Raw genomic sequence first — 25,142 nt, forward strand, 5'->3', positions numbered from 1 at the left:
TCTTTAAGATAACATTAAATTTTTTTCCTTCTTTTACCCCTGCCTTTCCTCAAAGCACTCTGATTCTCAAAATAATAATAATAAATATTAAGTAATAATAATCATCAGTCATCATCATCATCAAAGGTACATGAGGTCAATAAAAGAGAACATCTCTCTGTAAGTACCTTTATTTCTATAGATGACGTGATCTGAGCCCTTAGCCCACTCATTGAAGATACAGCTGAATGGAGCTAATTATAGTTCACTGATAAGTACTTCACTTTATTTGAATTAAAAGATTATGAGGGGTCAGTGAGAGTTCTTCACAGACCTTTGAAAGAATGTTCACTAGGTCTCAGAAGAGAGGTTGCTTAATCTAGTTGTGGGGTTGGAAGATGAAGAAGCACATTATGTTAGTGACAGAGACTAAACCATTTCAGGTATAATTTATTAGAGATGTAATGATGAAGGGTGACTTCATCATTTAGGGAGTGAGGTTACATGGAGGCAGACAGGGCATCCATAGGAGTTGCTAAGGGTGAGTTTCCATAGCCATTGCAAAATACCCTATTTTTCCATGTATAAGATGCTATTTTTTTCTAAAATCGTTAGACCGAAAATTGAGGGGCATCTTATACATGGAAGTCAGCCGAAGAAGGAGCAGCATGGGTGTGTAGCTGCCCATACTTTGCCAAACAGGCTTCCTCCAATCACGAACCTTATTGTTACTGATGTCAGCTGATGCCTTAGTAATTGGAGGTGGAGGTGGAGAATGCACAGATGCAACAGGGACCAGAGAGTTCTGAGCCCAAAAAGATATCAAAAAAAAAAAAAAAAGATAAGTACCGGCAAGTGATTGTCTTACTCTGCAAAATTCAAAGTGAATGTAATCAGCTGTGCAAAAGAGCATGGCAATAGAGCTGCAGAGAGACAATTTGGATCTCCTCCCACTGAGTGTATGATCAGACAGTGGAGAAAACAGGAAGAACAACTCCTTAAGATGCAAAAAAAAAGAAGGCCTTAAGAGGAAAACCAGAAAAATGTTTAAAATATTGATTTCTTAATTTTGAGTTGGAAAAGTGGGGGGCGTCTTATACATGGGGGTATCTTATACACGAAAAACTACGACATATGTTGTCTTTTGTATGTTGCACCAATCTGTAATTGTTATGAACGTACAGCTAAAATTAAGTAAGACATCTTCCTGTGGTGCATAAATTCCATGTACATCGCTGGAGGCTACCTCTGTGCAGTTTTTCTCAAACCTCAAAAGCTGCCCTGCTCATTTAGACTCCTGGTGGGGCATGCCCACGTTCCAGACATTTTCATGCACATGGAAGTCTGATGAATCTGTCTCTGTTGGCTCTTCACAAGTGATCAGCAGTAGAATGAAGGCATATTCCCCCGGGGGCACCAAAATTCATTATATTTGGGAAAGGAGCCCCGGGAAGCAGTTGTCATTCACTTGCTTGAAAGTCAGGCTTTCTAATGGATGTTGGAAGTGGTCCCTGCTCATGTGCTTGAAGTCATATCTCAGAGCCCGGACTCGGCTGTAATAGTTGTACTGTCCTTTGGCGGAGGCTGAGAACCAGAGCTCCCCGTAAGTGAATTTAGAAGACTTCCTGTTTCTGTTTAGCAAATCACTGTGGTTAAATGGGGATTAAATCCGTGTGCTCAGCATCCTGGAACATTTAACCTGATGGTGAACCGAGGGGGCGCTGGCACTGGTCCCCTGACCTCGGAAACAAGAAAGATTCTGTGAGTGATGTATTTCACAATACAGTCAGGAGGGCAACTGAAAAGTGCTGGCCTGGGCATTTGTCTAGATCTCTGACTCTAAACTGAGTAAAGAACAAAGCAGCTTTGTATCTTCGGGGATTACCAGTTAAGGGAGGAGGGGACTCGGTCTCCAGGGTCCTCCTCAGGAGCCTATCCACCGCCCACCCAGACCCACACTGCCTCTTCCCACACTCCAGGGTCCTTGCCTCTCAGCTTGCCACCTTCCCCCATTTTCTCTGGCTCTATTTCAATAGTTTAACGAAGCGATTGTTTTGATATGGATTGGTATAGAACACCGAACTCTTGTTCAATGAATGCTCAAGGCTTTCCTCTAGGGAGAATATATCAGTAAGAAACTAGTGTAAAATTAACCTGGGAGAGAAATCATATTATCATTCTGCAATCATGATTCACCATCATTCTTCAATTTTAAAAGATAATATAATTTTCATGAAGAGTTTAGCATTTTATTAAAGAACACTAAAGGTATCACTTGTTATCTGCAAAGTATGGGGCTATACTGGGGGCGGCACCTGTCACTTTTGTCTGCTCTTGTAACTTACTTGCATTTGTATTCTTTCAATTCTCTTCTCATCCACTTGCAAAGAATTCATTCAGACATTGGAGATCAGCCCCTGCTAATTGGAAAACTTGCATAAAAACGAATTTCACTAAGGTCTGAGTGATGCTGGTTAAACACGAAACAGAGAGATGCATAGTCTGTGTATATGCAACTCCCTCCTGGCTCTTCCTAATAACAGGCACATTCTTAATTCTCTCTGAAAGTACCTCCTCAAGTGGCTGTGGATGTGTGCACTGTTATTACTGTCACCAGAAGTTCAGTTTCAACCCCAAATACTCCAAATTATGCTTTTTATCAGTAAGAAAACTTCTTTGCCATCTGATTATACCACGTAAATATTTTCAAGTGCATTGTGCTATTTTAACAATAAAAAAGAGTGTCTTCCAGCCTATTTTTTGAGAAAAGAAATTACAGGCATAATATGTAGCTATGACATGATTGTAGGCAAAGAGATGATGAACCAGTCGGTATCAAGCTGTTTCCATGACAAACCACTTGAGGATGCCCTCGGCCCTCTTGAATCACCGCCTTTTACAAACAAAGCATTTTATAAGTCACTGTGATGCAGCACCTAATGTAATGTTCTCAGACAAATCGTGACTGCCGTGAGGACGTACATGACAGCTTGAAATATTAATCCAAAGTGCTCAGTCATGGTGAGTGATTAGAAAAGACGGATGTGAGGTTATTGAACATTTTTTACGAAACACGTGATGAATAGAGAAATATCTTAGATCATTTCTTATCACTAAAAACCAATTTATAATGACACATATTGATTATATCCTGCAGAAACCTCTATCTGACTGACTGTTGCAATCTGCAATGCACTGGCATTCGCCAGTTGGTGAGTTTAATTTTAAGGAACAGCATACTCAGAGTCTCTGTGATTTGGGGGAATTGTTTTAGAAACAAAGTGAGGATGATTTATATAATAATTGATTTTTTAATAGAGAGTAAGGGAGAGAGATAGAGAGTTAGAAACATTGGTGAGAGAGAAACATCGATCAGCTGCCTCCTGCACACCCCTTACTGGGGATGTGCCCGCAACCAAGGTACATGCCCTTGACCGGAATCGAACCTGGGACCCTTCAGTCACAGGCCAATGCTCTATCCACTGAGCCAAACCGGTTAGGGCGAAGTGGGGTTGATTTTTAAAATTTGTCCTGTACTCTCTGCTTAGAAAGATCACTTGATTTTATGACTTTACCTGTAGGTGCCTATTTCAGAAAAGCTATGGTGAACAGATCATTTTCTAGAAGTGGAGATAATTTGTTAGAATAAAGTCCCCTGTGCCCAGGATGTCTGATGAAGGTCAGAGGTCTGCTAGGTGCGAGTGAGGATTGGTTAGCCAGGTGGGGATTTGTGAGAACAGCCATATTGGGGTATTCTAAGGCCAAACCTTCCAATGCCAGAATGATGTGTGCTGGTTTTACTTTGAGAAGGCTCTTTAGTATGAGTACCATCTCCATTGATTTTTCTGTCATCATGATATTAGCGCACAGAAGACCTGCTGGAACACACACCTAGAGGAAGTTCTGTGACCGGAGGAGGTGGCAGGATGCGCAGAAACCTGGAGGAAGATGCCAGTTCAGCGCAAGGAAGACAGGAGCCAACTGGCCTCTCTCCCAGGTGGGTCCAGAGTCAGCATGAGGCCAAGCTGGGCGTGGGGTCAGTGATCACATCCTGCCATTTCTCACTGGTGTGGAGGCACTGAGGTTCACTCTGTGCAACTGATTTTCTCCCAGGAGGACCATGGTTGACTCGCCAGTGTCTCCCATCTCGCCCTCACTCAAACAGGCGCTGGCAAATATTGTTGACTTGAATTCCACTGAAGGAAGCTCTCTGGGCTCCTGGGGAATTTGCCAGAAATGAGAGAGGAGACAAAGAAAGTGAGGAAGGGGGGCCTCTGAGGTTGGGCTGTGGAGGGAAGGGTTTGGGAGGTTAGGAAGGTAAACAGGACCTGAAGGAAGGCGTATCACTAGCCCCGTCCCACGCCTGTCCTTCTCTCTGGGGGCTGGGAGGATCTCTGCAGCAAAAGCAGGCTCCGGTCTGAGCTTTTCAACAGGCCCTTGATTCTTCCTGACCGGCCATCGGCGCGCTTCTGTTTCTAAAGCACTTACAACACTCACCCATTTCTTGAGAATCAATTTATTTTTTTCTATGGAAACAAGCATATTCTAACTCTCCTTATAGAAGTTGCTAGAACTTCATTTTAAGAACAGTTTATTTACCCAAATACATGGGGTGGGTAGCTATTCAGTTTCCTCTGAAATAACTGACATTTTTACATGCACAGAAGTGAGGGAAACCTCTTGAGATGAACAATTGCTCTCGATCCCTGTCACTTGTCACCGATGTGGAGCAAGAAGCAGACAGAAGAGTCAAGCAGAAATGGCTCAGAAATGACTCGGAGGCCTGCATCTCCAGGCAGCCACCTGCGGGAGCTGCCTTCGGTTAATGAGGGAGGCGCAGGCAATGCCTTCTCATACGGCTTCTGCATTTATCTTCACGCAGAAGGTGTGAATTTACAGCCACAGCTCAGGTGTGCATAGAGTGTGGAAGATGGAAACCCACCCGCTAAGGCCATCAGCCTGCTTCCTGAGATGGCAGAACTTTTCTCTCTATTGAAACCGAGAAGCTCAATTCTCGGCGTGCAGAAGAGAATAGACACTGCCACAAAATAAAGCTTCCTGAGTTCTGGCTGAGATCTCAATTTTCAAAGGCCTACACAATTAGTAACGGCTTCATCTCTTTTTATTGTTGATAATATTACAAATGCTGCTCGTTTCCCCCGACTTTCTCCCCCTCCGCCCAGCCCCTGCCACACCAAGGCCTTCACCACACTGTGGTCTGTGTCTGAGGAAGGATCTCGGGCCCTTTGTTTGGGACGGCATGGATGGACTTTGAGAATATTATGCTAAGTGAAATAAGCCAGTCAGAGATGATTTCACTCTTATGTGGAATCTAATGACCATAATAAACTGATGAACAAAATAGGTCCAGAGGCATGGAGACATTGAACAGACTGACAGATCTCAGAGGGGAGGGTAACTGCTTCATTTTTGGTGAAGGAGAGGTGACCAACACGACACACGCCATTCACGTTCAAGCCCCATTGGAAAGCCGTGACATCAGTGAGGACTGTCAGCCATGCTTGCGGGAACAATGACGTGGAAAGTTATTTCACCAAGTAACGTCTGGCCTTGATGCACACCGGTGCCGTCCGTTTTAGAGTGAACTTTAATGCAGGCCAAGGGTATTTCTAAATGTTATTTGAAAAATACATGAAAAGATTTGAGTAACATTCCCAGCATTTTGAAGAAATTGGAAATTAAGTATCTGAGTTCTCCGATTTTCCATTGGCTGTCTATGTGACTTAATAGCAATAAGTAGTGCCTTAGCTATTGACAATATAATAAAATCTCATTGTTAATAGAGAAAAACACAGGTCTGATCTTTTTCATTGAGATCACAAGTCACTGGAATTCTAGGCAGATCTAACTCTGCTTCTTATAACACATTTGCCACCTGTGGGCTTAACCTGCAGCGCTAATGCTAATGAACATTCTCAGCAAAGGACTAATAAAATGTCAGAGCGCTAATGGTTCTGTGACATGGTTTTCAGTCCCTAATGTGCATTACTTTGGGAGAAGATGACAGAGTGAACAGAAATGCTGAAACATTCCTCTCCTCAATTGCTGATTAAAGTCCTTGGAAACCGTCAGAAGAAAATAATACATTTCTTAACTACAGAAAAATGCAAGGAAATTAAAGTTCTTCAAATTCTCAGAAATTGCACACTCAAGTAGATTAAGAAGGAAGCCCTCCCCTAACAGAAAATGACTAGTTTTCAGAGTCTGTGGAGGAAATGAGGTGTCTCTTAGGTCTTGTCCACTCCTGGGCACTTTCAATTTTAGATTCATTTGTGACAAATCACTCTATTCTTTGTGACCCACAGGTCTACGCCGAGTGGGGTTGTATTGGGGCCAGATTACCCTCATGTCCCCACTCATCCTTCCCACAGGGCTGGACAGGAGCCTGTTTTCACTTGCAGGGTTGGTGCGTAAGCCCTGGTGGTTCCCCACCCAGGTCACCTGCAGTCCATAGAGGCGGGAGGAGGGAGGACAGGGAGGGATAGTGAGAGAAAGAGAGCTAGTTCTGTGGAGTCTAAGGGAAAATCCCTCTGGAATAGATTTCCTACAGGAAATACAATATGAGGTGGGGGTTAAGATGGGACATGAGGTTGCTATACATATTATATCACTTAATCTTATCAATGAGCTTGGGAAGTAAGAGCTTCAAAAATTTGATTTGCCTGATATTGTAATGGAGAGAGACCATCCTAGATGGGAAGAGATGTTACTGAAATAGAAAACAAGGTAACCAAATTCAGTGTGTCCATTTGGGATGCATTGCGTAGCAAATTTGAAAGGCGAGCATACTTTATTATTAGAATACAATAATGCTTATTGCACTGGCAAATTAAAGGGAAATGATTATATGTATAGGTAGTGAAAAGCATAAAATGTAATTCAGCAGCCATGCCTAATAAAAACTCGAAGTAAAATAGGAGAAAAACCAGTTTTAAGTAGAGAAGCCGTATAGCCTCAGAGGCCAACCCCAAAACACTGCCACCCAGAGGCTGAGCCACAAACTGACTCTTAGGTGAACACAAATTAAGGCAGTCTGGATCACAAATACGGCCTGCTTTAAAATCAGGACTGTGATTTACAACACGGAGGAACAGTGTATCACAGGGAAATTCAACACTCTCCTAAATACCTGGCAGGACTAAGCAGATCCAAGCAACAGCAGCCTCCTGATCACCACACCCTCTGTCTGAGGAACAGCAGCTGTACGTGAAGCCTCCCCCCACCAGCCAGAAGAGCCACCACAGCTGTGAACAACACCCACCAGAGGAGCTGCTGCCAACTGAGGAGCAGCTGCTACCGCAACCACCCAAGGAGCAACCACAGCCCAAGGAGCCACTGCCACCCAGGGAGCAGCCACTGAACGACTCAACATCTAGATATGTCAGTGAGATCAAACATGGGTAGGCAAAGAAACCCCCAAAGGAAAGAAAAGGAGGACTCGCCAGAAAAGCAGCTAAGTGAGACAGAGGCATGCAACATGACAGAAAAAGAATTCAGAATAAGGGTCCTAGCGTGCATAAACCGGATGGAGGAAAAAATCAACTACTTATGCAAGAAGCAAGAAGAAACAGATGAAAAAATCAATAACTTATGCAAGACCCAAGAAGAAATGAAGAGCGATATAGCTGCAATAAAAAACACCATTGAAAGCATCAACAGTAGACTAGGAGAAGCGGAGGACCGAATTAGTGAATTAGAAGACAAGGAAGCAAAACACACCCAAACTGTACTGCAATTGGAGAAAAAAATTAAAAGACAGGAGGAGAGCCTAAGGGAGCTTTGGGACAACATGAAACGAAACAACATACGAATAATAGGGGTGCCAGAACAACAGAAAGATGAACAAGGATTAGAAAACCTACTCGAAGAAATAATATCAGAAAACTTCCCTGAAGTGGGGAAGAAAAAAGTCACACAAGCACAGAGAGTCCCAAACAAGGTGAACCCGAAAAGACCCACACCAAGACACATCATAATTACCATGGCAAATGTTCAGGACAAAGAGAGAATCTTACAGGCTGCAAGAGAGAGACGGAAAGTTACATACAAGGGATCTCCCATTAGATTATCAAATGATTTCTCAACAGAAACACATCAGGCCAGAAAAGAATGGACAGAAATTTACAAAGTGATGCAAAGCAAAGGACTGAACCCAAGAATACTCTATCCAGCAAGGCTATCATTCAAAATTGAAGGGGAAATAAGAAGCTTCACAGACAAAAAAAGGCTAAGGGAGTTTATCACCACCAAGCCTGCAATGCAAGAAATGCTAAAGGGACTGGTGTAAAAAGAAGGAATAAAAAGCTCAGAAAGAAAACAGCCACACACAAAAAGAAATGGCTATAAACAAGTACCTTTCAATAATAACTTTAAACGTAAACGGACTAAATGCTCCAACCAAAAGACATCGAGTGGCTGAATGGATAAAAAAACATGACCCATACATCTGCTGTCTACAAGAGACCCACCTCATTAGAAGGGACTCACACAGACTGAAAGTGAAGGGATGGAAAAATATCTTTCAGGCAAATGGAAAGGAAAAGAAAGCTGGGGTAGCAATACTTATATCAGACAAAATAGACCTCAAAGTGAAGGCCATAACCAGAGATAAGGAAGGCCACTTCATAATACTAAAGGGATCAATACAACAAGAAGATATAACCCTGGTAAACATATATGCACCCAATGCAGGAGCACCCAAATTCATAAAAAAACTCCTGGAAGATATCAAAGGAGAGATCGACAACAATACAATCATAGTAGGGGACTTTAATACACCACTGACACCACTGGATAAGCCCGCTAGACAAACAATCAGCAAAGAAACAGCAATCCTAAATGACTCACTAGATCAGATGGACTTAATTGACATCTTCAGAACACTTCACCCCAAAGCCATGGAATATACATTCCTCTCAGGTGCTCATGGGACATATTCAAAAATAGACCACATATTGGGTCACAAGCAAAGTCTCCACAAATTCAAGAAGATTGAAATCATAAAAAGCTTCTTCTCAGACCACGATGGCATAATGTTAGAAATAAACTACAATAAAAACAACCCAAAATACTCAAACACTTGGAAGCTGAATAGCATGTTATTAAATATTGATTGGGTTACCAATGAGATCAAAGAAGAAATTAAAAACATCCTGGACACTAATGACAATGAAAACACAACAATCCAAAACCTATGGGACACAATGAAAGCAGTCCTGAGAGGGAAGTTTATAGCTCTACAGGCCTACCTCAAAAAACAAGAAAAAATGGTAGTAAATCATCTAACTCTACAACTCAAAGAATTAGAAAGAGAGCAACAAGAAAACCCCAGAGTGAGCAGAAGGAAGGAGATAATAAAGATTAGAGCAGAAATAAATGACATAGAGACCAAAAAAACAATACAGAAAATCAATGAAACCAAGAGCTGGTTCTTTGAAAGGATAAACAAGATCGACAAACCTCTAGCCAGGCTCACCAAGAAGCAAAGAGAGAGGACCCAAATAAACCAAATCAGAAACGATAGAGGCGAAATAACAACAGACCCCACAGAAATACAAATGATTGTTAAACAATACTATGGACAGCTCTACTCCAACAAACTAGACAACCTGGAGGAAATGGACAAATTCCTAGGAAAATACAACATTCCAAAACTCAATCAGGAAGAATCTAAAAATCTCAATAGGCCAATAACTATGGAAGAAATTGAAGCAGTCATCAAAAAGCTCCCAGCAAACAAAAGCCCAGGACCAGATGGCTTCTCAGGGGAGTTTTACCAAACTTTCAAGGAAGAACTAAAACCTATCCTCCTCAGACTACTACAAAAAATTCAGGAGGAAGGAACACTTCCAAGCTCATTCTATGAAGCCAGCATCACCCTAATACCAAAACCAGGTAAAGACAACACAATGAAAGAGAATTACAGGCCAATATCCCTCATGAACATAGATGCCAAAATCCTCAACAAAATCTTAGCAAATCGGATCCAACAGTACATCAGAAAGATCATACACCATGACCAAGTAGGATTTATCCCAGGAATGCAAGGATGGTACAACATCCGTAAATCAATAAACGTAATACATCACATAAACAAATTGAAAGAAAAAAACCACATGGTCATATCAATTGATGCAGAAAAAGCATTCGACAAAATCCAACACCCATTTTTGATAAAAACTCTCAGCAAGGTGGGAATAGAAGGATCATACCTCAACATAATAAAAGCCATATATGACAGGCCCACAGCCAACATCATACTCAATGGACAAAAACTAACACCATTTCCCCTAAGAACAGGAACAAGACAAGGATGCCCACTCTCACCACTCCTGTTCAACATAGTACTGAAAGTATTAGCCATTGCAATTAGGCAAGAAGAAGAAATAAAAGGCATCCAAATTGGAAAAGAGGAAGTAAAACTGTCCTTATTTGCAGACGACATGATATTATACATACAAAACCCTAGAGACTCCATCAAAAAACTACTAGACTTAATACATGAATTTGGCAATGTAGCAGGATACAAAATTAACCCCAAGAAATCTGAGGCATTTCTATACACCAATAGTGAACTTTCAGAAAGAGAGATTAGAAAAACAATCCCATTTACCATCGCACCAAAAAAATTAAGATACCTAGGAATAAACTTAACTAAAGAGGTAAAAGACCTCTACTCAGAAAACTACAGGACGTTGAAAAAAGAGATAGAGGAAGACATAAACAGATGGAAGAACATACCGTGTTCATGGATTGGTAGAATCAACATCATTAAAATGTCCATACTACCCAAAGCAATCTATAAATTCAACGCACTTCCCATTAAAATACCAATGGCCTACTTCAAAGATCTAGAACGAACTCTCCAAAAATTCATCTGGAATAAAAAAAGACCCCGAATAGCTGCAGCGATCCTGAGAAAGAACAAAGTAGGTGGGATCTCAATGCCAGATATCAAGCTGTATTACAAAGCCACTGTTCTCAAAACTGCCTGGTACTGGCACAAGAACAGACATATAGATCAGTGGAATAGAATAGAGAGTCCAGAAATTAGCCCGAACCAATATGCTCAATTAATATTTGACAAAGGAGGCAAGAACATACAATGGAGCCAAGATAGTCTCTTCAATAAATGGTGTTGGGAAAATTGGACAGATATATGCAAGAAAATGAAACTAGACCACCAACTTACACCATACACAAGAATAAACTCAAAATGGATAAAGGACTTAAATGTACGACAGGAAACCATAAAAATTCTAGAAGAATCCAAAGGCAACAAAATCTCAGACATATGCCAAAGCAATTTCTTCACTGATACAGCTCCTAGGGCAGTTGAAACTAAAGAGAAAATGAACAAATGGGACTACATCAAAATAAAAAGCTTCTGCACAGCAAAAGAAACCATCAACAAAACAACAAGAAAACCCACTGCGTGGGAAAACATATTTGCCAACGTCATATCTGATAAGGGCCTAATCTCCAAAATTTATAGGGAACTCATACAACTTAACAAAAAGAAGATAAACAATCCAATCAAAAAATGGGCAAAGGACCTAAATAGACACCTTTCAAAAGAGGACATTCAGAAAGCCAAGAGACATATGAAAACATGCTCAAAGTCACTAATCATCCGAGAGATGCAAATCAAAACAACAATGAGGTACCATCTCACACCTGTCAGAATGGCTATCATCAACAAATCAACAAACGACAAGTGCTGGAGAGGATGTGGAGAAAAAGGAACACTTGTGCACTGCTGGTGGGAATGCAGACTGGTGCAGCCACTATGGAAGACAGTATGGAGTTTCCTCAAAAAACAAAACATGGAACTCCCATTTGACCCTGTGATCCCACTTCTAGGAATATATCCCAAGAAACCAGAAACACCAATCAGAAAGGATATGTGCACCCATATGTTCATAGCAGCACAATTCACCATAGCTAAGATCTGGAAACAGCCTAAGTGCCCATCAGTAGATGAATGGATTAGAAAACTGTGGTACATCTACACGATGGAATACTATGCTGCTGTAAAAAAGAAGGAACTCTTACAATTTGCAACGGCATGGATGGAGCTGGAGAGCATTATGCTAAGTGAAATAAGCCAGTCAATGAAGGAAAAATACCACATGATCTCACTCATTCATGGATAATAAAGACCATTACAAACTTTTGAACAATAATAGATACAGAGGCAGAGCTGCCTCAAACTGATTGTCAAACTGCAGTGGGAAGGCCAGAGAGGGTTGGGGGGCAGAAGGGAGGGGAGTAAGAGATCAACCGAAGGACTTGTATGCATGCATATAAGCAAAACCAATGGACATAAGACACTGGGGGATAGGGGAGGCCAGGGGATTGTCAAGGGCGGAGATAAAAAAGGACACATATATAATACCCTTTGTAATACTTTGAGCAATAAAAAAATTTAAAAAAATAAAAAAATATATAAAAAAAGATAAAATTATGAAAGACACTGGACATCAGGAAGCAGAGATTGATCTCTTACAGATAGTAAATAAATGACGTGAGTCCTATGATGGCTCCACATTCCTTGAGTTTCTAGGCCACAGCTTAGAGAGGCAGAGCCCAGGCAAAGACCAGCAGTCTCACTACTAGTATGTAGAGGAGAGGAAGCTAAGACACTGTGGAGAACAAGGTAGGTAAAGTTCTCAAGGCAGACAACCAGAGAGGAAAATGAGAGAATGAGAGGGAAATCCAGAATCCTGCACCCCACAAGAGTTATTCAAGGGATTACTGATCAGCTCGTGTGTGAATCCACTATTAGAAGCCAGGAAAGAAACCACTGAAAAGGATTCTTGATAACTGATACTCACATAGGGCCTGCAATAGCGACCTTTACTGTCAGACAGACCAGAAAACCTCTAGATGCACAGGCATTGAATAATTTACATGAAAGGGTCTTTTACCTCATATGGTTGTTGTGAGATGGCAAAGAGTTAATCCATGTGAAATTAATCCAGTTTGGCACAACGCCGGGCATATGCTAAGTGCTCAATAATAAGATATTAAAGACTATGATTTTAATCATAAAGTGATAAAAATGGTCACTTTTATTATCATATTATTAGTATTTCTTACTCAAAATTATTTATTATTATTAATTGATTGATTATTTATGATTTCCTAGTCTCACTGTTTCTTAAGTATGGAGAACTTACTAAAGCCACCGGGGCTAGTCTGTCTGGTAAGAACAAACACAAAAGCCACAGTCCTGTTTCAGACGTGCAGGAACAGAAGGAATGGGGGTGGTCAGAAGGCCCCGGGCGGCCGCACCAGGCACAGTGGCTGAGAGCTGCAGGGTGGCAGGGTTTACTCCATATAAAGCACTCCCCTCCTAAGGCAGCCTTGGGAGGAAGGGAGCTGTTTGTTAGTGGAAATGTCTGCCCGGAGACCAGATGACTCTTTGTCAGGGCTGCACCTTACCTTGGTGAGGCAGGAAGTCATCTCGTAAAAAAAAAAAAAAAAAAAAAAGAAAAAAAAATAGGAGTAGAAGAAACTTGCCTAAGTGGGGTAAAACCTAGGAAAAGTCAATAAAACTAAACCCGCAGGTCTCAGCCTGGGCTGCTCCTTAGACCAACGATATATTTATGACTCCCACAGGCCACCCTGCAGGGCAAGTACATGAGAGTCTGTGGAGGTAGCATCTGGGCATCAGTGTTATTTCAAAGCTCCCCAGGTGATTGCATTTGAGAAGCACAAGACCAAATGTGGAAATTCTAAGGTAAAACCAGGATCATTTCAATTGAGGTGTAAGGGCCAACCCTAGGTGCCCACGTTCTCCAAGGTGATTCTGTGTAGGACTTGCTTATGACACTTGTTAGGTACACAGCCCAGGCTTTGCCCCAGGACAACCCTCTTCCTGTTCTTTTTGGGATGTGACCCAGTCTCTGGAGGTTTAGAGCCACTCACTGGTTCTCCTTCAAGGTTCTCTGGAGCATCGTTGAAGACACCCACCATGAGGGATCTGGCCCCAGGTAAAGGGATGAACTTGGGTCTGGGCTCAGAATTTAGGAAGGCACTATACAGGTGAGTGCAGCTCTCCTTCCCCTCCAGGAGTGGGGTGGCTGGGAGATGTAGGACATGACTGGTTTCAACACAATGGTAGAAGAGAGGAACCGTCTCCAGGCTGAGTGATGAGGCGGGGGGGTGAGTCTGGCAGGTGGGCGTCCTGCTGCCCCTGTCCTCCACTTTGAGTTGACTGCCACTTGCATGCCAAACTCTAGGGGTTCTCTGCCCCCATCTCAAACTGAACTGGAACTAGACAGTCCTCATCCTTTACTCAGAGCCCCAGCTGGTGATCCCACCCTAGACAGTCACAGTGCACTGTGCTAGACACATGATAGTCTAAAGTGCATGATGCTTGGGACTCTAACAATAATAATGACATTAATAATACAAACAGTATGGAGTAATGGATTTCTATTTTAAGTGCACACTTTATATTGTGTTACATTATCTCCAGAGACGATTAGCTGCAGAATGTGTGTTCAGAAATTCCATGAGCCATTCTCTTCTCCTCTGGGTTTCTATGATGAAAAGTAATATGGATGGGCTATGTGAGTGAAGCTGGCATGTACGGCTTAGTTTCTCCTTTGCCTATAAAACACATAAATTGTCTTTACCTGTGATAAGACAAGATTTTTTTCTTTTCTTTTTAAATTTGAGAATGTTCAATTCAGTTGTCAGAAGCAACCAGCCTGTCAGGATTTCTATTATTCTGCCCTCAGTTCAGATTCTCTTCATATTAAAGTTGACATGTGTGAACAAGCCCTTTGTAACTGTATAAGAAACCCATGTAGATTTCAAATGTCCTTAGTGCTTGTGAAGAATTGGGAGACAGCCCTGAGCTGTCTGTGGAGTGGGGGACTCTAATCTACAAAGAATGCAAAGGGAGGCCGTGGGAAACCTCCCCTTGGCTGACTTTCCCAGGGTGGTTTTGAGGGGCTCCTGAGAGTCTCACATACATTATCGCCCTCATTCACCCTTGAGGTGCCTACTAGATCCCAGAAAATGTTCATGAATATGATTATATTCAGGCCTCTTCTACTCCCCATTGGTAAATCCGTGGCCTCAGTCCAGCCACCATGATGCAGTTGCTCAGGTGAAGAGTGTAGAGACAGAACCTGCAGGTGCAGCCTCCCATCATGGCAAGGAGAAACCCACCATCTGGATCGCACAGCAAGATGTGCATTTGTGAAGAATTTTTTTTTGAGAGGCATACAGCATTAATTATACCTAAGAAAGGAACTCCCCAGGCAAGGTGGCTTCCAGGGCAGTCATCTTATCCATGAAGAATCTCCCATGTTTGTGTGTAAAGAATGTCAGAGCGTTAGTGGAGCTGTCCACGCAGCACCAGTGCTGATCTGGCCACTGTTGGCATTTGGATCGTCCGCTGGCAGCAATGTCCCTGCGGTAAGGTGATGTTGACAGAAACAGTGAGTGACAGAAGCTAGAGCAAATTTCCTGTTCCTCAGGCCTTTTTCTCTTTCTCTCACTGGCACGTGACTATAATATCTGTGTTGTTTCAAAACGCGTTTACTCATTCAGTTATTTACACTGAAAGGAATGGCGTGGGTGGAGCTTCCCTGAAGCTCACGGAGGATTCTGACCAGGGCGCTCACAGCACGCTCATCTGCTCTCTGGCTAGGCTTACTGAGTAGCCTTTATCTATAATAAATATGACATTTTGCTCCCATGCATCTTCATTTTGTCTTATTGTTCGCTTCTCTGAGAACCATCTACTGGGAAATTGCAATATACAGTAACCATGTGTAAGATTATTATCCATCGGCCCATTTCTCATGGTGGCATTTTGAATATAAAGGTTAACTTACATCCACATTTTAAATTATTATACTTTTGAAAGGAAATAATATTTTTTCTCTTCCAGATAATTGCATGGAGTTGTCATCTAGTCTCAAAAAGTTTTAGAAGAGATATTTGTAAAATCAAAGCATGGTAGCATTTTATTAGAAATTTCTACTTCCACTGAGAAAATCTCATTTCCATGTCAAATAAAATCAACAAAGATTTATTGGCACCTTCTCCATGCCTTTATCATATATAATATATTGTAGTTATTATGAGAATTCAAGAAAAGCCCTGCTGAGAAAAAGCTTAGGATCAATTCTAAGAAACAGATACAAATACATTAGTAAAATAACAAAGTCCCTCCACACACAGTTTGGACTCACTGTTAGACTCATTACTTTGACATTGCTGCTGCTGCAGTTTGAATAGAGTGGTTCTGGGAGATTGTAGGAAGGAAGGAGGGTTTGACATAGACCAGTGATGGCGAACCTTTTGAGCTCGGCGTGTCAGCATTTTGAAAAACGCTAACTTAACTCTGGTGCCGTGTAACATATAGAAATTTTTTGATATTTGCAACCATAGTAAAACAAAGACTTATATTTTTTATATTTATTTTATGTATTTAAATGCCATTTAACAAAGAAAAATCAACCAAAAAAAATGAGTTTGCGTGTCACCTCTGACACGTGTGTCATAGGTTCGCCATCACTGACCTAGACTTTGAGAGACAGAGAGTTTAAGGAAACAGAGAGAAGGCAGAAGAGCACCTGAGGCAGGTGATGTGGCAGGTATACATGAGTGCAGATGAGAACGATCATGGTGCACTTATGAAATTAAACCACGTTGGGATCAGGCCAGATGCCTGTAGATCAAGTAAGGGACAGAAGATGGTCTCATTTGCTTGCTTGTCTAAAGAACTGAAAAAAAAAGTGTGAAAATTTGGACAAACCATGCCCCAAACTCAATATAATGACTTTATGGGCTAGATCTGACATTGATTAGACATGTGGCTAACCAGTGGCTGAGACAAAATTTTAGTCTCCATGCCACTTAATGATTGTCAGACCCAATGAGACAACCAAAGTCAAGACGATGCCCTGGGCAGACACGTGATAGTTTGCATATAATAATACCTATCTACCTTTCTCCACCCCCCTGCTCCACACACACATGGTATTTGTGACAGTGAAATGAGACAACGCCCATAGAAGATGCTTCAAACATGAAAAAGAACTAGCACATGTGAAATATTGATCATACAGAAGCTGAGACATCAATAATATTTAATTAGAGGGATTTCATGTTCAAATCAGTGCTGGGTGAATATGAGTAGATTTCTTTGGAAAGACAGAAAGGAGACAGCAAGCTAGTACAATCTTCAGTTATGCATAACAGAACAGGAATATCTTTTTCAGTCTGACAATGTATACTCACAAGTGCAAAATGTGTAATTGTAAGATTCAAAGGTGTGGAAATGAAGTTAGATGGGTAAGATATGAGCATTGGGGAGGTGTAAGAACAGTCTGGAAGACTTCTTATGACATGTTTACACATTTTGGCGTGCATGCAAAATGAAAAGTAACATTAACAGGAGCTGGCAGGTCTGCTGTGACTCCAACAATAGCACACTTCTAATGGGGAGAATCTGAAATAATTTCTCCAACATGGAAATTTATAAAACACTTTTGTAGAAATTTATTTTTGTGGAATTCAAAGGTGGGTGGGCTTCTGCATTAATTTCTTCCTTTGCACTTTAGTAGCATGAAATTGAACTTGCCAGACTCCTCAGGTCACAATTCTATTATTTTCGCTCAAAGACCCTCACCTTCTTTGTCATCTCACCCACAGTTGGAGACATCATCATTCACGTGGACCAGCTTCTCCACTGTGACTGCAGGGACAGACTTCACTGTGTTCCAGTTTCCGTGGAAAAATGTTTCAGTGTATCATTTTTTAAATAGCCAACTAAAGGAGGTGGGGGTAGGATGAAGAGGGTAAAGGGGGCAAAATACATGCTGATGGAGATTAGTCCTCAGGGGTAAGCATGCAGTGGCGTATGCAGATGTTGTATTATAAAGTTGTGCATCTGAAATTTATATGTTACTAACCAATGTTACCCCAATACATTAAAAACTTGAAAAAAATGAATTTTGTTTCTCATAGAATCTCTTTCAAATGTCCTCTGGCCTGGCTGGTGTGGCTCAATGGTTGAGCATTGACTTATAAACCAGGAGGTTACGGTTTGATTCCAGGTCAGGGCACAAGCTTGGGTTGCAGGCTCGATCCCCAGTGTGAGGCATGTAGGAGGCAGCCGATCATTGATTCTCTCTCATCATTGATGTTTCTCTCTCTCTCTCTCCCTCCCTCTCCCTTCTCTGAAATAAATAAAAAATATAAAAAATACTTTAAAAAAAAACAAATGTCTTCTGTTCATCTCTTACTCTGATTGCTTTTTGTTATTTTTGCTACAACTCTCCTTATGAGTAATTGCTGGTTTTTTTTTTCTACTAATGGACTTTTGAGTGAGGAGTTGCACACTGTTGTCCACAAACCAGGTGAGAGCGTTCAAGTCTCAATGGCCAGCTATCCAGTGGTTGTTGGATCCTCACGTTTAGGTTTTTAGGCAGAGATCTGAGGACCACAGCCCGGAGCCACCCTGAAATGCAAGCACGCCTCTTCACTTCATTTGCTCTGCTGTTCGCCGGCATGCACAGCTCCGGGCTTGTAGGGGAACCACAGGCCAAGAGTGAGGAGCATCTCATCTGTGAAAGGGCAGGTCTGGGAGCTGGTCTAGTGCTTCTCCCAGCGATGCTCTGCCCAGGGTATCATCTTGGCTTTGGTTGTTGGGATTTTCTCATTGGCCAATCCCATCAGTTGATACTGCTCATTCCCAGTAGTAATATCACTTCACATTCCTTTATGCATTTTCATGCATATTTCACTGGTAAGGTAGGAAAAGATGAATCACTAAAAATTAATTCTGACACAACTCAAAAGTTCCTATATTGATTTAAAATGTTGATTTAAATTATATTATCTAAAACAAATCTTCAAATAGTCTCCTAATTTAATGACAGTTCCACTTGTTGCTGTCCTATCTACCCATTTAGATATGTGTACTTATCAATATCTCTCTATTTATATAGAGACTTTTTCTTTGGCGTACCAACTAGTAAGCTGTATTTTCCAGTCACTTATGCTGTTCTCACACCCTCACTGTATCAGACGTGTGGGAAGGCTCGGTGAAGCCATGAAGAAGTGGGTGGGAAGAGGCCTGTGCAGGTCCTTTATCCCAGGTCCACCCTGCCCCCTGCTGCTCCCTCCTGGAATATTTCCCTCTGTCCTGGGGCTGCAGGGAGAAGACACCCAAGAAGAGGCCTCCTTGAACCTGAAATTTTCTTTTGTGATTTATCATGACTCATTTTACTGAGAATTGTAGACTGAATGGGGATTTGAAGCTTAAAAAAACTTTTTATAAAGCAATATAGAAAATAACTTTGCTTTCTTTTGATTTTTTTCCTTTTTAGTTTAAAAAGTTGTACAGGCATTGGCTACAGGAAGTGATATGAAGGCATCACTGAGAACAAAGAGTTTGGAAACTGACCCACCTGCCTGGTGTGATCCGTTGTCCCATCAATGAAATTTAGAGAAGATGCACCGTGCTCCAAGCTTGCATCCCTTCTGTAAGATAGAGACGATGACAAAAACACTCATCTTGCAGGGTTTGTGTGAGGGTTCCATGAGGCAGGCATGTCAAGAGCCTGGACATAATCCATAGTCAATAAATGTTAGCAACTCTTTATTATTGGAGTGACCAAAACACAAACAGTTAATGCAGGTGTAGGTTCTGAAATGGTTCGGCTCCTGGCTGGAGTTTCTCACGGTGCCACCTGAAGCATGTCACACAAGAAAGACATAAGGTATACAAATAGGTAGCATGCTATTGGCATAAAACAGCGATTCAAAAAAACAAAACAAAAACACCCAGTGTATTTTTATTATTTAAAACAAAAATGAGCAAATCTACTTGCTCAGCCTCTTCCTGCCTAAGTGTGACCTCCACATTATGGCTGGATATTAGAATAAGTCTTCTAGGAATAGCTCATGATGTTTTTCCTCTGAAAAGATAACAACAGGAATGGGCAAGGAGGAGGCCAAGTCCAAATTGATTTACCCTAAAATACCACAGCACCAGGATATTATAAAGAGAAGCCTCAGGTAATGAATGGCTTTGAGTAATTGCCATGCTCCATGGAAGGTTGCCACGGCATCGGGCAGGGTAAAGAGCAACTGACCTAGAGAGTGACCACGTCTGCAGAAGACAGATCCTGACTGTCATGGTCTGGCTAGGTGACCTCTGACCAGCTAAGTGGCCTCTCTGAGATTCTTCATAAGTAAATTGGAAGTAATAGTGTTTACATCCATTCAACAGAACATCAGGAGAACATTATACAGCCGTTAAACTGATGTTTGTAAGAATGACTTTATTGCATTCAAAATGCCATTGGTATATTATAAGTGAAACAGAAGTACAGAAATATATATATTTAGATAATGTAATCCTCTATAATAATAAAAGCATAATATGCTATTTAGACTGGACAGCCGAACAACCTTCCGGACGTCATTCCAGATGTCCTTCCAGATGAAGCTGCAGCAGCGAGGGCCAAGGCAGAGGCAGTTAGGGGTGATCAGGCAGGCAGGTGAGCAGTTAGGGGCAATCAGGCAGGCAGGCAGAGTGGTTAGGGGCGATCAGACAGGCAGGAGAGTGGTTAGGGGTGGTCAGGCAGTCAGGTGAGTGGTTAGGAGCCATCAGGCAGGCAGGCAAGTGGTTGGGGCAATCAGGCAGGCAGGTGAGCAGTTAGGGGCATCAGGAAGGCAGGTGAGTGGTTAGGGGTGATGAGGCAGGCAGGAAGAGTGGTTAGGGGTGATCAGGAAGGCAGGCAGGTGAGTGGTTAGGAGCCAGTGGTCCCAGATTGTGCGAGGGATGTCCGACTGCTGGCTTAGGCCTGATACCTGGCATTGGGCCTAAACTGGCAGTTGGACATCCCTCAAGGGGATTGCGAGAGGGTGCAGGCAGGGCTGATGGACCCCCCTCCTGTGCACCAATTTTGTGCACCGGGCCTCTAGTATATAATAAAAGGCTAATATGCAAATCAACCTAACTGTGGAACGAGTGGTCGCTATGATGCGCACTGACCACCAGGAGGCAGACACTCAATGCAGGAGTGCCTCCTGGTGGTCAGTGCGCTCCCACAGGGGGAGTGCTGCTCAGTTAGAAGCCAGGATCATAGCTGGCGAACACAGCGGCAGTGGTGGAAGCCTTTCCCGCCTCAGCTGCAGAGCTAAGGGCCTCTTAGGGGATGTCTGACTGCCAAGCGGACATCCCTCAGCCTGGGACCCCACCCCCCAGTGCACAAATGTCGTGCATGGGGCCTCTAGTTTTATAATAATAAGATTCCAACAAGGAAAATAAAGCAGAAATGAACTGTCATGGAATTATTAATACTTTTCTCTTCAATATTTTTATAAAGTATATTTTCAATGTTTTCCAATACAAAATGAATATTCTTAGGACCATTCAAGGAGGGATGACTTTGGAATCAGAAGCTCTATTTGAGGAACAATCTATACATCCTCAGTGTCAGGCAGCTTCCTTCTGGCAAAGCCAACACTTCCTCTTGGTTATGGTCCAGATAGTATATCATCCCTCATCCATACATATCATCCCTCATCCAAACATTACCAAACTTGAATGAGTGTGTAAAACATAATTCTGAGACCAACCAGCAGAGGATGCTGGCACAGGGGCCTTCCCTGATCCATCCCGGTGCAGTCAGCACAGTTCACCTTCCATTGACCTTCTGAAGAGTTAAGGGTCCGGGGTGGGTTCCCATTGCTTGAGACCTACTCTGCTTGGGGATGCCCCAGTTTTGTAACTATTGGGATCTATTCTCATTTATTTTGACACTACATAATTCACTTTTTTTTTTTTTTTGCAGAACATCAGAGCAAATGGTATTTTTCAAGGCTCAAATTCAATACTGTCTGTTTAAACATCTTTCATGCCTGCCAAGGTTTACCAAATGTGTCATCTAAATAGACGCATATATCCCCATTACCTCCCACCATCCTCAGAGATGGCAGCGCCTGCTGAGATCATTTGGGACAATTTTCAAATGTACAAATCCTGTGGAACATGGATGGGTGGCAATGTTTCCTTCCTCCACATTAGCTTTTCATCCATGAAGAAAGCACTCACTCCTCAAATACAGCACCAGAGACCACTGAACCCCTAAAACGGGGCTAGGCATCCTGAATTTGGGGGGCTAGTCCATGTGTGTGTACCGGCTCCAGGTGCATCATTGACGTGGACCCATATTACCTATTTTCTCACAGAACTGAGAACAAACTTCATTTCTGAACAAGGTCTGTGTGACTCAGATTATTGTCTTAATCACAGGCTCTTCAGCATGTTCCTGCAAATCTATCCTTTCAGAAAATGTACTTTCTAGATCTTTTCAAAAGAGTCAGTGCCTTGGAGCTCTATTTCACACAGTGTGTGCCGAACAAACCCATTTATGCAGAGACAAAATAATTTTCTTGGTGGGGAGTTTCCTTTTATTTTCTCTTTCCACTCTTTCATATTGAGGATTGCCTGAAATAGAAATTTTTCATATTTAATTTGGGGATTGAGAAGGGGATGGGAGGTGGTGTAATGCGTTTTATTTTCCTGTCTCCTGCACACTGAACATGGACCGGATGCGTATCTTAATTTTGAAAGAACTATACATTTTTTGCTTCTTTATCTGTAAGTTTTTTCTTTCCCTTTAAAAAAGCATTAACGCTAAGCCAGGAAACTGATTTCTATAGGAACATATATATATATACTATTGTATAAGGAGGATCCAATGTGACAGGAGGAAAGTGCATCCGGGCAGAAAGAAGAACACAGTTGGCCCTGAGAAGGAAGCACAATGATGCATCGGAGGCAAGGCAGGCAGACACCTTACCTCTGGGACACTTCCGGGAGGAAGGCCATGGTCTTGTCTGCAGCCTCATCTCCCCTATTTTATCGCTTCTGATCCCCGAACATGGAGGTATGACTGCACCCTCTCATGCTGCCCCTCCCACGTCTGTGCTCCTGACCCTCTGGTCTTCCTCCGAGAACACGCTTCTCTGTAACTCAGCCCTCAGAGTTCTCTACTCATCTTTCTAAGCCCAGCTCCTATCCGTACTGCTCCCTCGTGCCGATGGGGAACGGAATTAATGTTTCCCACACCAACTACTATCGGGACTGTAGGGTAACGCTTCTGGGACAGGCAAGGTGAGGCTTATTGGCCTGTCAGTCTCTGCACTCGGCTCCAGTACATTGATCGGCAGGAAAGAACTGGAAAAGTGATCCTTCGCTGCCTGAGCCTCAGCACATGGTGTGGTCAGGAGCAGCTGTCACATTTACGTCTCAGCGAGTCACGTCCAGGTGCCTAGCGATTGCTCCGGCGTTGGCTTTTGGAAATGAACAAGAACACCCAAATGAGGACACTTGCAGAGGCCTTCAATCAGAGCTGGCTTGCTATCCTGGTTATGAAGATAAGGACATTAGGACACTGTGATGTCAAATACCTCACGTAAGGCCACATAGCTGCCAGGGACAAAGCTGAGACTGGTTCAGAAGTCCATCTGCTCCCAATATATGACCTTCACCTTCATTACATGTTCCAACTGGCTGTATTATCGAGGCTGGCATGTGTAAATGCTAAATTCATTTCCCTAAAGTGTGGACACCCAGTCTTATATGTGATAATGAAATTCATTATCACAACATGAAGCTATCAAGCAAAAATATTCTGTCATGGGATAACTTCACACCTCCTGACCCAGATAGACTATGGCTAGGGTCATTTTCAAGACTTGTTTGGAAAATGAAAGATTTAGAGGGAAGCACACAGGATTAGGGCAGATAAGACTGTTGCTTGACAGGAAGTTTCCCGTGAAGAACTTTAAAGTGGGGACCTGTTAGGTTAGGAATAGAAGAGGGAGACAGTGCACACTGACCAGGGAGTTTGATTTTTTAAGTTTTATTGTGCAGTGTTTGAATAACAGGGTAGAAAGAAGCGGATGACACAACCTGTATGCCTGCCACCCATCTTTAATGTCAATATATTGCCATTATTATTTAATTTACAAACTCCATTTTTTGAAACAAGATAGATGTTTACTTTTTTGTGAAACAAATTTTGTCAAATGGCTTCCAGGACTAGTATCAGCTTTATTGATGTCTCTATGTGTTGCAGAAACTAATACACTTTAATTATTTATGCAAAAGACATTCACCCCAGGGGCAGGCATCTCTTCATCCCAGAATTACTTTTCCCAGCATCCTTGCTGCCTAGAGTGGCCATGTGACTAAACTGGGTATGATTAAAGTGATGTGTGCCGCGTTTGTCTTGCCCCTAAAAGAAGTGGGCATGCATTCCCTTTATCCTTTTTTTCTACTTGTCGTGGCAAAATGTGATCCCTGCAAAGTTTATTGGCTGGATGACACAGATCCAATTCCTTGGTCTTTCTAATGAGTTTTCTTCTCTTGTAAAATGGTGGTAGTTATAACCAAGTGATTGATAACTTTTAAAACTCAAATTTGGTAGCATGGAAAAGTGCCTGGAAATAGCTGGTTCATATTAGGCAGTGGGTACTTTTGTTTTCTCCAAATTACTAGCAAATACTAGATAATAGACAAAAGCTACTTAAAATGTGGCATAAACATTGGAACAGTCCAAGTCAAATACCATGAAAAAAGTGCACATGCATTGAAAGAATGGAATTCCAAGTTGCAGCCATTCTTGAGGACTAAATACAGTGTCTAGTGCTCTTTCTAATTACAAAGAGTGTAACATGTGCAATAAATAAATATTGAAGGGACATCACTCCTTCTGAAAGTAAACAAAAAGTCATTTCAATTCATGTTTTTTTGGGTGTTTTCATGACAAATGAATATGACTATACAGCATTGTGTTCTAAATAGAACTGTAATGGCCTCTTATTTAAGTAAGGATAATGTGCCACGTGATTATCAATCTATTTGATCAGACACATTCTTTAAACTTATCTCCTTGTCTGTAGTCCTTAGCCACACAAAGTTTCTGAAGAAATACTGGAATAGATAGCCAAGATCCCATTAATACTCAATGGAAAAGAGAAAGAGTAATCCCATCTCAGCACTCCCTAAGCTCTAAGACATGCTATTACCTGGAGGACAAAGTGATAAATTCAATCAACTTTTCAATTACCACCCTTAAAAAGCTGCATCA

Source organism: Myotis brandtii, unplaced genomic scaffold (genome assembly GCF_000412655.1).
Source record: "Myotis brandtii unplaced genomic scaffold, ASM41265v1 scaffold154, whole genome shotgun sequence".
NCBI lineage: Eukaryota > Metazoa > Chordata > Mammalia > Chiroptera > Vespertilionidae > Myotis > Myotis brandtii.